The sequence below is a fragment of the Xyrauchen texanus genome, chromosome 24 (genome assembly GCF_025860055.1).
Source record: "Xyrauchen texanus isolate HMW12.3.18 chromosome 24, RBS_HiC_50CHRs, whole genome shotgun sequence".
NCBI lineage: Eukaryota > Metazoa > Chordata > Actinopteri > Cypriniformes > Catostomidae > Xyrauchen > Xyrauchen texanus.
In genome coordinates, this window is record NC_068299.1 from 40,016,384 (window position 1) to 40,031,547 (window position 15,164).

At 45.2% G+C, this 15,164-nt stretch overlaps 1 pseudogene; it reads left to right on the forward strand.

Moving 5' to 3' along the window:
- LOC127617774 (neurexin-1a-like) overlaps positions 1 to 15,164 on the forward strand; it is a 233,428-nt pseudogene that overhangs the window by 58,251 nt on the left and 160,013 nt on the right.

Sequence of the window (15,164 nt, forward strand, 5' to 3'; positions counted from 1 at the left end):
CAGGAACATGGTGCTACATAAAAACAACATAGGACAAACACAGGACCACATGAGACTACACAACTAAATAAAATACCTCTATAAAATACCTATATACCTATATAAAGTGCATGTGCAAACATGTGCAAAAAGTACGGGACCGTGCAAGAAATTTCTGATAATGAACAGGACAATAGGCACAGTGAGAGACCAGTACACAGTAGTGCAAAAAGATGACAGTTTCTAAAAACTTAAACATAACATTCTATGAGATAGTGTTCTATGCACATAGCAGTTATTGAGGTAGCGGACAGTTATAAAGTGACAGTAATTAAAGTGCAACTCGGGACACGTGTGTGTCAAACCAGTCTCTGAGTATTGAGGAGTCTGATGGCTTGGTGGAAGAAGCTGTTACACAGTCTGGCCGTGAGGGCCTGAATGCTTCGGTACCTCTTGCCAGACGGCAGGAGGGTAAAGAGTTTGTGTGTGGGGTCGTCCACAATGCTGGTTGCTTTGCGGATACAGTGTTTTTTTAAATATCTTTGATGGAGGGAAGAGAGACCCCTATGATCTTCTCAGCTGTCCTCACTATCCTCTGCAGGGCTTTGCTGTCCGAAACGGTGCAAGTCCCAAACCAGGCAGTGATGCAGGTGCTCAGGATGCTCTCAATAGTCCCTCTATAGAATGTAGTGAGGATGGGAGATGTGCTTTCCTCAGCCTTCGAAGAAAGTAGAGACGCTGCTGGGCTTTCTTGGTGATAGAGCTGGTGTTGAGGGACCAGGTGAGGTTCTCCGCCAGGTGAACACCAAGGAATTTGGTGCTCTTGACGATCTCCACAGAGGAGCCATCGATGTTCAGTGGAGAGTGTTCAACTTGTGCTCTCCTAAAGTCAACAACCATCTCTTTTGTTTTGTCGACATTCAGGGACAGGTTGTTGGCTCTACACCAGTCTGTTAGCCGCTGCACCTCCTCTCTGTATGCTGACTCATCATTCTTGCTGATGAGACCCACCACGGTCATGTCATCTGCGAACTTGACGATGTGGTTCGAGCTGTGCATTGCTGCAAAGTCATGAGTCAGCAGAGTGAACAGCAGTGGACAGAGCACACAGCCCTGGGGGGCCCCAGTGTTCAGTGTGGTGGTGGTGGAGATGCTGTTCCCAATCCGGACTGACTGAGGTCTCCCATTCATGAAGTCAAGGATCCAGTTACAGAGGGAGGTGTCCAGGCCCAGCAGGTTCAGATTTCCAATCAGGTGCTGAGGAATTATCGTGTTGAATGCTGAGCTGAAATGTATGAACAGCATTCAAACAAGTCCTTTTTGTCTAGGTGGGTGAGGGCCAGATGGAGGGTTGTGGCGATGGCATCGTCCGTTGAACGGTTTGGACGATACACAAACTGCAGTGGGTCTAGTGAGGGGGGAAGCTGGGTCTTAATGTGCCTCATGACGAGCCTCTCGAAGCACTTCATGATGATGGGTGTGAGTGTGATGGGATGGTAGTCGTTGAGGCAGGACACTGAAGAATTCTTTGGCATAGGGACGATGGTGGTGGCCTTGAAACACATTGGAACGACGGCTCTGCTCAGAGAGATGTTGAAGATGTCGGTAAGAACATCTGCCAGCTGGTCTGCACATCCTCTGAGCACTCTGCCAGGAATGTTGTCTGGTCCAGCAGCCTTCCGTGGGTTGACTCTACGTAGAGTTTTCCGCACATCAGCCGTGGTAAGACAGAGCACCTGGTTGTTGGGAGGAAGGGTGGTCTTCCTCGCCACCACGTCGTTCTGCACTTCAAACGGAGCATATAAGTCGTTCAGCGCATCTGGAAGGGAGGTATCTTTGTCACAGGCAACTGATCTTGTCCTGTAGTTGGTGATGGCCTGGATGCCCTGCCACATGCACCGAATGTTGCCTGTTGATATCTTAACGATTTTTTCAACATTTCTTTATCCTCTGAAATAGTTTAAAATGGCTTTCCAATTATCAAAATATGTTAATACAATTTATTTAATGTCTTGTTGTCTTTGATAAACTGTGAAAGTTTCACTTAAGTGCGGTTCAAAGCTCTCATTAATTTACGAAAGTTGTTACAAACTACTTGGATAACAATGCTTTTGGGAAACACGCCTTAGAAATTAAGTACTACTTAAGTGCTACTAAAGTCCTTCTTAGTGCTTTGGGAAACCCAGCATTTACCAGTTAGACTAACAACTCTTGTGATTAATAGATTTAGGTTGTCAGTTAGAATGATTGAAATAGAAGAAAAATTAATACAAATCTATGGTGACCATGAAGTGCAAAATAAATGTGTGTATCAAATGACTCGTCCCATTTAAAAAAATTGCTAATAGGCTTTTGTTTACAGCTACACACACACCCCTTTCCACCACACTGCACATGCTAGAGCAAGATACCAGGGAAACTTGAAAAGTTATTTATAATACTGGCGAACCAAATGATGATCTATCTGTCAACATTACTACATAACAAGCCCATAAACTCACACATTGCATCACAGTCTTTGTTTACGAAGAGGCGGGAACCATTGTGCCTGTATATGTAAATAAGAAACAAGCGAGTACACCAAACATTATGAATAAAGAACACTTTCTCGGTACATCCCAAGAAATCGTCTCGGGTTAAAGCACTGAATAGCGCTTTGGGAACAAATGGAATGCGTTATCAGAGTGTTGTCAGATACTTCTTTTTGAAGAGCAGTCCTGGGGCATCCCAGTGCAGCAAAGAAGCGCAGCATCTCATTCCGCTTTTTTCAGGGAACAAGCGTTACATATGTAACCTGAGACGTTCCCTTTAAAAAAACCTACACTACGATGCTGCGCTGAAGAGCACTTTGGGAACGAGAATACCCATGCCGCCGCACTGTGGTTGTCCGGACCCCCTATGGTTGTGTAGTATGCTCACAAGAGCATGAGAGGCCTCAGACATGAGCTTGAGATGTTTACTCAAGGACGTAAGAGCCCGGAGTGGCAAGAACATCCAAACTTATAAGAATCTAATGAATGTGTGCAGAGAGGACCAACCTGCCACATCACAAACTAGCTGCAGAGGGAGACCTCTAGCCAAGGCTTTACAGGAGGAAGCTTGACTGCGTGCCTCGTAGGCCCGGGCAGTAACATCCCTCACCCAAAGTGACATAGTCTGCCAGGAGGTGACTGCCACCCAGCCACGGCTTCCAAGGGAAGAATTGCTGCCCTGACTTTATGCCACTGGCAAATGCGGTGGACATAAGTCTGAAGGGTACAGACTGGACAAAGCCTGAGAAGTCTTAGCTGCTCTGGCGTTACAAACGGCAGGGAGCAGAAGGCTAAGAGAGTAACCGGCCAAGGGTTGTGAAAGGCACCTTGGACAGGTATTCAGGGAGAGGGTGCAAAGAATGCTTTTGGTCATACCTGGGGCAAACTCTAAACAGGCCGGCAAAAAGAGACAGAGTCTGTAGGTACCCAAGTCTCCTTAGAGACATATTTGCCATAGAAAACCCATCTTGAGAGTCAGAAGTCTACCAAACACTAACTCTAGAGGTTTAAAAGGGGGTCTTAATCAGACCCTCAAGGACTACTTGCTCAGTCCTATGAAGAGGTCCTAGTCTTAGCAGGGGGCTGCAGTCGTATGGCTCACGAATGAAGCACGCAAGTAGAGGATGCATCTTAGAGGGCACCCCGCCCACCAAGGCATGGCAAACCGAAGTGGAGGCCACATAGAACCTGGCAGTGGTGAGGCAAATGCCCGCTGACAGTTCTTCCTACAGAAAATCCAGAACTGAAGCAAACTTGCAGTTAGCTGGTTCTGTAATATGAACTTAGTAGAGGGAAACGCATACAGGCGCATTTGTGCCATGTATGTGCCACCACGATCAGCCCCCCCGGGGAGGAGTAGAGGAGACATTGCGCTAACAACAGAGGCGAAGAGGTCCTCTTCTGCCCTCTAAAATTTACCCAGACCAGTACCAAGTGGAGGGAGCCCTAGCACTTAAAATGGTCTCGATAATCTCAGGAGAAAGCCCTATGTACCTCAGTTGGTACCCTACGGGAGGTTTTACAATTCAGGCCGGGGATGAATATTGTCCCCTGAGCCTGAGAAAGAAGGTCCTCCCTGTTTGGAATCGCCCAAGGCGAACCGTCGAGGAGAGATATTAACTCTGAGAACCATATTCTGTTCGGCCAGCGCGGCGCTATCAGTAGGAGGCAAGACCTTGCTGGCGAACATTGGCCAAGACTCCTGAGAGCAGAGAAACCGGGGAAAAGAAACGCATACAGACGCATTGTGGGTCATGTATGTGCCTTTTGTCCAGACCCTAGGGGACTGGGTGACTCAGGGAGCAGTAGAGGAGACATTGCGCTGTTATAGGCAAAGAGGTCCTCTTCTGCCCGGGAAAAATCTCACCCACTACCTCAGGGTGGAGTTAATTTATATCCTGGCTACAGGTGCATCTAATGATTTCATCAGCCGAGGCTATAAATTCCAGTCAATGTTCATTGACATGTTACACACATATTCACAGCTCGGTCACAACTAGGATTGTTCCCAAAAAAGAAACTCCAGTTTTTGGAATGAAACAACTGAGGTTACAGCTTACTCTGGGTAAACTTAACTGGTTTAGTCACTAACTCGGCTTTCTGCTTTCTATTGTACCTATTCTTTCCATTTTCACGGATTTGTCATTGCGTTTTCTGTCTTGATGCTGTGTTTTCTGACATGTTGTAGTTTTCTGACTTGCAGTTCCCTTACGATTACGGTTCACTCGAAATTGCTAGAGATTGCTATGGGGAATTTTTCTACAACCTAGTTGAAGCCCTTGTACAATAACACCAATCCTGTGATTGGCAATGGTGTTTGAGCCCCGCCCCTTTAGGCTTGCAGTTGGGCTATATAAGTGGCTGCAAAATCACCATTTCTTCAGAAATTTGTTCTTTCAAGACAGCAACATTATCTCTTGTCTTGAAACCCCTCTCTGCTTCACAGTCGAGATACATTTTTTCAGCGGACGGGATCTTCATTGCAGACGGGAACAGGATGACTCATTGCCTGTACCACTCAGTTCATATATACACTCACCTAAAGTATTATTAGGAACACCTGTTCAATTTCTCATTAATGCAATTGTCTAATCAACCAATCACATGGCAGTTGCTTCAATGCATTTAGGGGTGTGGTCCTAGTCAAGACAATCTCCTGAACTCCAAACTGAATGTCAGAAAGGGAAAGAAAGGTGATTTAAGCAATTTTGAGCGTGGCATGGTTGTTGGTGCCAGACAGGCCGGTCTGAGTATTTCACAATCTGCTCAGTTACTGGGATTTTCACGCACAACCATTTCTAGGGTTTGCAAAGAATGGTGTGAAAAGGGAAAAACATCCAGTATGCGGCAGTCCTGTGGGCGAAAATGCCTTGTTGATGCTAGAGGTCAGAGGAGAATGGGCCAACTGATTCAAGCTGATAGAAGAGCAACTTTGCCTGAAATAACCACTCATTACAACCGAGGTATGCAGCAAAGCATTTGTGAAGCAACAACATGCACAACCTTGAGGCGGATGGGCTACAACAGCAGAAGACCCCACCGGGTACCACTCATCTCCACTACAAATAGGAAAAAGAGGCTACAATTTGCAAGAGCTCACCAAAATTGGACAGTTGAAGACTGGAAAAATGTTGCCTGGTCTGATGAGTCTCGATTTCTGTTGAGACATTCAGATGGTAGAGTCTGAATTTGGCGTAAACAGAACGAGAACATGGATCCATCATGCCTTGTTACCACTGTGCAGGCTGGTGGTGGTGGTGTAATGGTGTGGGGGATGTTTTCTTGGCACACTTTTTGGCCCCTTAGTGCCAATTGGGCATCGTTTAATGACAACGAGTTCACTGTACTAAAATGGCCCACACAGTCACCAGATCTCAACCCAATAGAGCAACTTTGGGATGTGGTGGAACGGGAGCTTCGTGCCCTGGATGTGCATCCCACAAATCTCCATCAACTGCAAGATGCTATCCTATCAATATGGGCCAACATTTCTAAAGAATGCTTTCAGCACCTTGTTGAATCAATGACATGTAGAATTAAGGCAGTTCTGAAGGCGAAAGGGGGTCAAACACAGTATTAGTATGGTGTTCCTAATAATCCTTTAGGTGAGTGTATATATGCATATACTACCGGTCAAAAGTTTTTTTTTTTACATTTTAGAATAATAGTTAAATCATCAAAACTATGGAATAACATAAATGGAACTATGGGAATTAGTTCCCATATAAAATCCAAAATAAATCAAAACTGTGTTATATTTTGGCATCTTCAAAGTAGTCACCCTTTGCCTAGCATTTGCAGACATGTACTCTTGACATTTTCTCAAGCAAATTCTTTAGGTATTTTGGGATGCTTTTTAAACAGTATTGGAGGAGTTCCCATCTCATTGGGCACTTATTGGCTGCTTTTCTTTATTATTATAAGTCATCAACTTCAAAAACTTTTTTTATAAAATTGTAGTTTTATAATAAAATAAATGACCATGACCATCCATCCATCCATCCATCCATCCATCCATCTTCAACCGCTTATCCGAAGTCGGGTCGCGGGGGCAGCTGCTCCAGCAGGGGGCCCCAAACTTCCCTATCCCAAGCCACATTAACCAGCTCTGACTGGGGGACCCCGAGGCATTCCCAGGCCAGTGTGGAGATTTAATCTCTCCACCTAGTCCTGGGTCTTCCCCGAGGCCTCCTCCCAGCTGGACGTGCCTGAAACACCTCCCTAGGGAGGCGGCCAGGGGGCATCCTTACCAGATGCCCAAACCACCTCAACTGACTCCTTTCGACGCAAAGGAGCAGCGGCACTACTCCGAGCTCCTCGCGGATGACTGAGCTCCTCACCCTATCTCTAAGGGAGAAGCCCGCCACCCTTCTGAGGAAGCCCATTTCGGCCACTTGTACTCGTGACCTAGTTCTTTCGGTCATGACCCAGCCTTCATGACCATAGGTGAGGGTAGGAACAAAAATTGACCGGTAGATCGAGAGCTTTGCCTTCCGGCTCAGCTCTCTTTTCGTGACAACGGTGCGATAGAGCGAGTGCAATACCGCCCCCGCTGCCCCGATTCTCCGGCCAACCTCCCGCTCCATTGTATCCGAGGTACTTGAACTCCTTCACCTGGGGCAATACCTCCTTCCCTACCTGGAGGACCATATATATGACTGAAAGAACTACATCGCGAGTACAAGCGGCCGAAATGGGTTTCCTCAGAAGGGTGGCAGTCTTCTCCCTTAGAGATAGGGTGAGGAGCTCAGTCACCCGTGAGGAGCTCTGAGAAGAGCCACTGCTCCTTTGCGTCGAAAGGAGCCAGTTGAGGTGGTTTGGGTATCTGGTAAGGATGCCCCCGGGGAGGCCTTGGAGAAGACCCAGGACTAGGTGGAGAGATTACATATCCACACTGGCCTGGGAATGCCTCTGGGTCCACCAATCAGAGCTGGTTAATGTGGCTCAGGATAGGAAAGTTTGGGGCCCCCTGGTGGAGCTGCTGCCCCACGACCCGACTTTGGATAAGCTGTTGAAGATGGATGCATGGAATAAAATAAATTAATATGGTGGCACAATTATATTTTTGTCTACAAAACTAATTTCAAACAGTTAAGCATACGCCTTCAGATCAAAAGATTTTTAAGATCATGAGTGTTTAAAAAGTTTTGACTGGAAGTATATACAGTATGTATATATATGATAGAAATATATATATAATTCATTTATCACAAAAAGAGCTGCTTGCGTGCTTGCTATTGCAGCTTTTTCAACATGTCGCTCTTCTTTGGGTCAGCACACAGCGGAGAACCCCGCCAAAGACAGACCGAGCCATTGGTGAAGCCATTCAAACCATGGCCCAGGTGGATTCTGTGTGTTGTGTTCAAATAAAAATGTTCTCACGAAAGAAAGATGTGCTTGTTGCGCAAGACACAAATACATTCAGGCACTTCACTTCCCCTCCCTACCATACTTTGCCAGGAGGGTACACACATACTGTATGTTCTTTCCAGTGTTGGGGAGTAGCTAACTACATGTAGTGACGCTATTAACTAAAGTTTTTCAGTAGCAAAAAACAAAGTAGCTTTTTCCAGCAAGTAGCGGTGTAGCGTGACCAAACGCTACATCATGTTGGTCAGATTGTATCTAATAGTGTTCCTTATTGCGTAGAAGCCAAACTTTTACTGGCCTGATGTCTGACGATCTGGCAGCATATTTCTGCTCAGAATCAGGCAGCGTTGTCTTCTTCTATTGTAATGGAGATCACAAACAAAAATTGTGAATTATCTTCATCTACTAAGAACTTATTACAGCTCACTTGGATAAGAAGAGAACTGAGCAACCACAGTTTATTTACCTTCACAAGATGAACAGGGGCAGGTAAATATGAAAATTATAAAAGAACATTGTATTCTTCTATGAAACAAAGAATGTTTCAGACACTTTGTTCGTAATAGATCACAACAGCATATTTACCATTTTAAATAAAATAATTCAAAAAGTTCTAAATATGTTTATTTCACTTCTCATCATCTGTGCAAGTGAATTATTATTATAATATTTATAACCTCCATTCCCTGATGGAGGGAAGGAGACGTTGTTGCGATGAGTTGACACCCCGGACATACGGGTATAAAAGGAGTGACGTTGCAAACACACATCAGGTATCGCACTGAGGAGCCGAGACAAAAACCTGGTCATTTCAGCGGTTGGTTCACTGTTGTGGCAGGAGGGACACAATGTCTCGTTCCCTCCATCAGGGAACAGAGGTTACGCCAGTAACCGAGACGTTCCCTATATGTCACTCACTCGACTTTGTGTTGATGAGTTGACACTAGGGGTCCCAATGGAAAACGCCACAAGAGCTGAACTAAGTAACGCAGACTGGTGGTGCGAGATGGGCAGACCGCTGTGTGCCTCGTAGCCAGCGCAGCAGCCGTCACATAACTACCCCAAACACACTGGCAGGCATGAAGCGGTCCCCTGCACCTAGGGGAACGGCTAACTGCTCAGGAGTATAAGGATTGGCTGGCCCAGCCGTGGCCTTCTCTCTATTGTTCTCCCCAAAAGGAACGAAATCGTTTGGCTGGGGGCCAAATATATGGTCCAAGCTGGGGGTGTCCCTCCAAAGAGGAGGACACCGCGGAAGACTCTCACCTCTCCGAACACTCGCCGGCCGCTAGGCTAGGGAGGAAGAATGTCCAGGGTTCACAATTCTTGCGAATGCAACTGGGGAAAGAGCGCACGTCTTCGTCTCAAGGGAGGGGCAATGCGCTACGCACAAGCAATACACCTGGCCAGCTGACCAGAACTTACCTGTTTGTGTCATCTGATAACACACGGGACAAAACTGGCTCAACCCTGAGGTTATAGAACCTTGCAAATGTGTTAGGTGTTGCCCAGCCCGCAGCTCTACATATGTCTGCTAGAGAGGTGCCGTGGGACAACGCCCAAGAAGCCGCAACACCCCTGGTAGAATGGGCTTGTAGGCCAGCAGGGGGCGGCACAGGCTGTCGCGAGGAGCATGAGGTCCGAGGACCAAATCCGGGAGGGCCAATAAGGGGCCACTAAGATGACCTGCTCCCCGTCCTCCCTGACTTTGCACAACATCTGTGCAAGTAGCCTCACTGGGGCCATCTGTTTGCCAAGGCATCTGTGCCAAGGGGAGCCTCGGTCAGAGAGTACCATAGTGGGCATTGGGAGGATTCTGGGATTCTGGGAGGATTCTGGCCGAATCGACTCCAGATCCGCTGGACCGCCTGAGGGTGGAGTATCCACTCTCCCTTTGGCGTAACCAGCCCCCAAGCTCCGTAAGAGGGACCAAGGTGACTACAGCATCGGACATACCAGCAGGCGGGGCCTCGCGACGGGGCGGAGCCCGGGATGCTGAGTCTAGAGACATAGAAGCACTTACCTGGCTCCTTGTGTCTGTTCCCGGAACAGCCTGGGATGAGGGAGGAAGATTTTCATCCTCGTGGCCCGTGGAGACCGTCAGGTGAAGCGCGGGGGTTCTGGTTCTAGATCTCTGTACCTGCCAAAGAAAACCGGTGGCCGGCGGTCGTGATAATGATGGCCGGGGAGACCGGAAATAGAGCCCAGGGGCTGAGGAAACTGCTCTTCTTTTTTGTAAATGTGGGTACCGCAGCCCGTTGGGCATTCGACGAAAAAAAATTTGTAAAGAAATAAGGATTCTCCACCCGACCTGTGCTCCTGCATTAGACCTTGGTCAGGACTACCCTCGTGTAGTTCTCTGAGTGCCTTGGCTTGGTGCAACTGCAGGAGTGCCGTGGCATGCAAGGCGGAGGTAGCGTGTCCAGCAGCACTGTAGGCCTTAGCCTTCAGGGAAGACGTCAGCCTACAGGCCCTGGATGGGAGTCTCAGACGGTTCCGCCAGGTGGAGGCGCTCTCTGGGCATAAGTGCACCACGACTGCTTGATCCACCTGGGGAATCGTCGAGTAGCCCCTTGCCACCCAGCCATCGAGGGTAGTGAGAGCGGAGGAGCTCACGGATCGCGTGCGGGCAGTGAAAGGTGCCTGCCACGAGCGTGTGAGCTCATCATGCACCTCCGGGAAGAAAGGAACGGGGGTGGAGCATGGTCTTGAAATATCAATATCAAATGCTTTTTTGGCTTCAAGTGACATGGCCACGACCGGAGTCTGATCATTCGTCACTGACCACATAATACTGATGAAACGCTTAATGTTATCAGAAGAGCTGCAGCCCAAATAAAACCGACATGACCTATATGTATAAGAGATGTCATATCTTTACTTAATCGGTTAACCAGATATTTTGACAATATTTTTACATCTAGCTGGATCAGGGAAATTGGATGGTAACTCTTTGTCCTTTTCAAGGATCAGACTGATCCAAGATTGTGTCATGGTTAGTGGAAGCTTTCCATTCTTTAATGATTCCGTATAAACTTCCAACAAAAGCGGAACCAACTCTATAGCATACGATCTAAAAAATTCAGTGGCAAAGCCATCTGGCCCCGAAGCCTTGCCTTTTGGCTAGGCCTTAATTACCTCGCCAAGCTCTTCCAACGTTATCTCAGAATCAAGATAATTTTTTGCTCAGTCGTCAGTTTAGGGAGTTCTAATGATTCCACAATGTTCCTAATGTCTTCATCAGTAGACGAAGGCGTGGAACTATAAAGATCAAGACACAATTATTTAAAAGCATTATTAATATTAATGGCCAAGGTAAATACTTCCCCACCAGCAGATTTCGCTGAGGGAATGGTAGAAAAAGACTCTCTCTGCTTTATGTATCTAGCCAAAAGCTTCCCTGCTCCTGTGAATTGTCTATGTTGCTCTAGGGGGCTTGCACACATTTGCTTCACAATGATCAAAGACTGAGTCCATCAAAAGATTAAAGTCTCCTCCCAATATCATGAGGGGTGCCAGCTGCTTGCAAAATCCTTTCAAGATCTATAAAAAAGCCCAGGTCATCAGTGTTAGGTGCATAGATATTAGCCAAAATCAAAATTTGCCCCTCGTGTAACACGATATCTTTATCGGATGATCTCAGAAATTATGCCTGTCTCCCTCCAGGTATCTGTGAGCTCACTCAATTTCCAGCTTATGGCCTGTTATGTCGAGCAGACTCGGGAAGAGCTCGTCTAGGAATTTCCGATATTCCGACCCGGCCCCACAACCCTCTGCTCCACACTCTGCCTTCTTCATGCTTAGGAATTCCAACATGAAATCCTTCAGTTTTTCACAAATATGCTGAAAGTATGTCTTGGTCGCTAGCGGGTTAGCAGCTAATTCCCCCAGATGGCTCGAGATAATCGATCAGGTTTTCAACATCCGACAATCTTGTGACCAACTCTTGGAAGTGATCAATCAACGTATCAAATATGCAATGACTTTCTCCATTTCAGACATGCTCGACAGTTGCTGTTGAATTTCTCCCGCTGTACCGTCCAAATTGGTATCCCTGATCTGCATTCCTGTTTGGGGTATCAGCTTGATCACTTAAGTGTTTTTTAATATCTCCAGAGCCTTAGGATTTTTCAGGGTGTATCGAATCTCACTGGTTTATGACATAAAAAGTATTACAAACTATCAAAGTACGCAGAGCTCACTACTCACACTTCCGATCCTCGCATGGCGTCATGTGACTCCCTAACTAGAGCAATATTAACATGACTAACACTATTTGGACTGGTCGATCAACATTATATTGCCTAAAATAGTTCTTTCTTTTTGCCCTTATTACACTTAACTAAAGCCAAATGGTTAGATAGAAACTTAAGATCTAAGAAGTTGTTGATGTGCTTCATGTGCTATCAAATGCAGAATCTTAGTATGTAATAACCCTGATTGCATATTTGCTTTAACATGGATTTTATGTAATCTACTAAATCCAATAATATCAGAATTAGTCTATTTTAATATGTATTAGTCAGGTAAATATGTATCATATCAATTGCATAACTAATCAATTAAACAATTATCAATACACAACATCCAATGCTCAAAGTTGAATCTTAAGAGTAAGAGATGCATACCTGACTTTTATAATAAGACTTGGTTTATAACACACAACACCCTGGGTTCATCTGGCTAAAGAAATCCCCTGAAACTCTTGCAAGTTCCCCTTATATATCCAGACCAGAATAAACATCATCAGCCAATGGTAAGCAATAAGAACAATCACAAAATTTGGAAATTAAAAGGTTTCGAATACCTGGGGTCACCTTATCTGCATACAGGCGATTATTTAGATGAAAGACCTAGGAGGGATGCATGCCCCCAGGAGTGATCAGAATTCCTCTAAATTCTTAAAATTGTGTTAGCAGATATTTTACAGTTGTGAGAATGATACTATAGTACCACTCACACTGAGACCATTTGAATGATATCAAAAATGAATATTAAAATCCCTTGCTTTCACAAAGAACATTATATTCTTTTGCAAGTCGTTCTGCATGATTTGGGTATAAAGAGAATAGAGTGGAGGAGAGGGGGTAATGGGGAAGAAGAGACATATGTTGAGAGGAAACCAGTGAGAAAGGATCTTTTTTTATTAATTCACTCTGGTGAAGATGTTGATTGTGTAATAGTGTCTTTGTGTCTTTTCTTTGTTCCCCTGGGAGTTCTGCCCTCTGAATACAGAAACCTTGGTACCTTATCTTGCAATAATAATCACTCTTTTCCTTTTGTTTACTGCAAAATCAGGCGACATCCATTTTATTAATCTGATTCAGTTTAATGTATTCTGTTTTCTTCTCTTTGCTGGTAATGTGTCATTATAACTAGCATGAAGAATGATGTCTTCATCATTGAAGGTTGGTTGAGCTGTTTCTCCAAATGTCATATTGCTTTGTCTCCTGATCGTATCTCATGAAACAAAAGATGTACAAAAGCAATAGATGCTCTTTTAGAGTATATATTCTTTATTATGATGTTGTTTTTATTATTATAATTATGATGTGTCATGCTAGACATATGCCTGTATTTCATTTCAGGGTAATCTCATGACCAAGTCATCACCAATTTTAGGATTTATTGCATGTGTTTAACATACACTCACCTAAAGGATTATTAGGAACACCATACTAATACTGTGTTTGACCCCCTTTCTACTTCAGAACTGCCTTAATTCTACGTGGCATTGATTCAACAAGGTGCTGAAAGCATTCTTTAGAAATGTTGGCCCATATTGATAGGATAGCATCTTGCAGTTGATGGAGATTTGTGGGATGCGCATCCAGGGCACAAAGCTCCCGTTCCACCACATCCCAAAGATGCTCTATTGGGTTGAGATCTGGTGACTGTGGGGGCCATTTTAGTACAGTGAACTCATTGTCATGTTCAAGAAACCAATTTGAAATTATTCGAGCTTTGTGACATGGTGCATTATCCTGCTGGAAGTAGCCATCAGAGGATGGGTACATGGTGGCCATAAAGGGATGGACATGGTCAGAAACAATGCTCAGGTAGGCCGTGGCATTTAAGCGATGCCCAATTGGCACTAAGGGGCCTAAAGTGTGCCAAGAAAACATCCCCCACACCATTACACCACCACCACCAGCCTGCACAGTGGTAACAAGGCATGATGGATCCATGTTCTCATTCTGTTTACGCCAAATTCTGACTCTACCATCTGAATGTCTCAACAGAAATCGAGACTCATCAGACCAGGCAACATTTTTCCAGTCTTCAACTGTCCAATTTTGGTGAGCTCTTGCAAATTGTAGCCTCTTTTTCCTATTTGTAGTGGAGATGAGTGGTACCCGGTGGGGTCTTCTGCTGTTGTAGCCCATCCGCCTCAAGGTTGTGCGTGTTGTGGCTTCACAAATGCTTTGCTGCATACCTCGGTTGTAACGAGTGGTCTTCTATCAGCTTGAATCAGTCGGCCCATTCTCCTCTGACCTCTAGCATCAACAAGGCATTTTCGCCCACAGGACTGCCGCATACTGGATGTTTTTCCCTTTTCACACCATTCTTTGTATACCCTAGAAATGGTTGTGTGTGAAAATCCCAGTAACTGAGCAGATTGTGAAATACTCAGACTGGCCTGTTTGACACCAACAACCATGCAACGCTCAAAATTGCTTAAATCACCTTTCTTTCCCATTCTGACATTCAGTTTGGAGTTCAGGAGATTGTCTTGACCAGGACCACACCCCTAAATGCATTGAAGCAACTGCCATGTGATTGGTTGATTAGATAATTGCATTAATGAGAAATTGAACAGGTGTTCCTAATAATCCTTTAGGTGAGTGTATATTTACTTAAAAATTAACATTAGTTACATACTATCATATTGATATTTTAGATCCCCTAACCAAACCCCATTCCTAAACCTTACCACTTGTAAATATATGTTTGGGGTGGCTGTGGCTCAGGTGGTAGAGCGGGATGTCCACTAATGGCAGGGTTGGTGGTACGATTTCTGGCCCACACGACTCCACATGCCGAAGTGTCCTTGGGCAAGACACTGAACCCCAAGTTCAGTGGCAGCTAGCACTAGCGCCTGCCATGTGTGTGTGAATGGGTGAATGAGATGTATTGTAAAGCACTTTAAATACCGCTTAAAGACCATTTACCATATAAAACATATAACAGGCAGGTAAATGTAGTCACAATCATTTTATTTACATTACACTATAATATTAGGACACTTATTTTTGAACACTTAAACCCACCTCTATGCCTAAA